We start from the raw sequence: 2048 nt of genomic DNA on the forward strand, positions 1-2048 counted from the left end.
GATCCCCAATAGATTGATCATTGGCATTTCTCTCTTTGTAATCCAGTGGTTCCTGAACTTGTTTGTACGTTTTACTATTTTAACAAAGATGCTTATCAGATTTACCCCAATATGTAATATGGCACTTATTTATTGAAAAGCGGAAACAACTAATTACATCAATTATATTTAATGCGACGAATGCGCTTGCTTTTTGGCACCGAGTTGTTCAATGTCTGGTAAAGTACCATAATTTGCACAATTTTTTTGTCCCGTCAACTGATGTGGTTTGATTGGTAGCTCATTCATCCTCTAAATATGGGGAATTCACCCCCCAGGGGTAAATTTACCCCAGTTTAAGAAACCTGTTGTAATCTAACGAAGTGATCTTCAACCCTTTTTTGATTTGGTGAACCCCTAAAGCTGTTGCGACGAACTCATGCACCCCTGATTGCTTTAATGTAAAACTAAAGACGTCATCAAGGAGAAATGCGTACGATAATACGCCCCCTGTTTAATCGAAAAGCACTGCTAATCTAAATCAATTAGGAACATAAGGCTTGCGGTTAAAGAGAAGACTAGTTTCGCAGTTCCCAGTGATGCAAGATATAGAATTCATATAAAAAAAACTGTAGGAAAGTGGCTAAATTTGGTAAAAATGATCAAAACTGGATATTATTGCTAAAATTTTTTGAAGTTTGTGATGCACCCCTGGCATATTTTGGTGCACCCTGGGGTGCATCGTGCACACCGTTTGAAGAGCACTGATCTAACGCACCATTGTCACTACAATGCTTTTCCACTAATTTAAATATTATTTTTTATTCCAGGTCCAGTTAACACCTTTTTAAGTTGGAAAGCATTTATTCCATTGAGCAGATTGACGTATTGTGTTTACCTGGTTCACCCACTTGTTATATACTGGTTGTTGTCAACAAATGAAGTTTTCTATCACAATAGCATTGCATTTCTTCTTATGATGTTCTTTAGTGAGTATAGCTTTATAATAGGATAATATGCTATAAGCCATCTAAATAACTGTCAAATATTGATTGTGAAGTTTTTTACTTTATATAACATAGGTGTCTTTTTCAAGACACTTAACTACTATTGCTCCAACTTTGGTTACTAATGGGTTGTCCAATACAAAAAAGTAAAAAATACACCAAAAAATAATCACCCACAAAGTAACATACTTGGTAACTCGCAAGCTGGCACAAGGTTCAGAAAACATAACACCCGTGTTTGAGACTGTCATTTTCGGGCCATGTGAGGTCAAAGTAAGTCACATTCATTTCTTCAACTTGCAGTTTAGAATTGAAATGATAAAATACATATTTTTGTAATAAAAAAACTTTTTCTTTTCCAGCAACATTAGTGATGGCAACTATGATTGCATATGCATTGTCGATGCTTATTGAGGCTCCAGTCTCTGCTATTATGAAAATTGCCATTAATAAATCAAGCTCCCTGCAAAACTCTGCACTACCCTATGTTCCTGTGAATAAATTAGAACAACCAGTAACTGATGATGACCAAAATTAGCTTAGATTTTGTTAATACTACTTATTTACACAAAGAATATTTTACACAAAATTTTTGGTTTTATTGTTTACGTTTGCACTTTAGATTTAATATTGCATATTCAAACCTCATTAAAATATTCCAGGTAAAATTATTAAACTGTCAATTGTTAGAAAATTAATTTGTATATATTTTTGTAAAGTTAAGTTGTTTAATATATAAAAAATACATAGGTTTTTATTGCATATTCAAACCTCATTAAAATATTCAGGGTAAAATTATTAAACTGTCATTTGTTAGAAAGTTTATTTGTATATATTTTTGTAAAGTTGTTTAATATATAAAAAATACATATGGAGTAAGGTGGGGGAAGATGGGACACCTTTTCATTCCATTTTCTCGTCACATTTGGTAGTAAACAAAGAACATTTAAAGAATTATAAAACCGTATCCCCACGAATCCCATAGACCGTTATTAATTGTTTAAAAGGCGGTCAGGATATTTGGATATTGTGTGCTAAAGGTGTCCCATCTTCCCCCAACCG

The 2048-nt window shown here is 33.3% G+C and overlaps 1 long non-coding RNA gene across 1 annotated transcript; it reads right to left on the minus strand.

Annotated features, from left to right (window-relative positions):
* Positions 1-1348: 1348 nt before the first annotated feature.
* On the minus strand, positions 1349-1850 carry LOC108949589. Its single transcript, XR_001974785.2, has 2 exons — positions 1758-1850; positions 1349-1630 (listed from the first exon to the last, which is right to left on the minus strand). It is a non-coding gene; the product is annotated as an uncharacterized LOC108949589 (long non-coding RNA).
* Between the last annotated feature and the right edge of the window lie 198 nt (positions 1851-2048).

The sequence above is a fragment of the Ciona intestinalis genome, chromosome 1 (assembly GCF_000224145.3).
Source record: "Ciona intestinalis chromosome 1, KH, whole genome shotgun sequence".
In the NCBI taxonomy this organism is placed as follows: domain Eukaryota; kingdom Metazoa; phylum Chordata; class Ascidiacea; order Phlebobranchia; family Cionidae; genus Ciona; species Ciona intestinalis.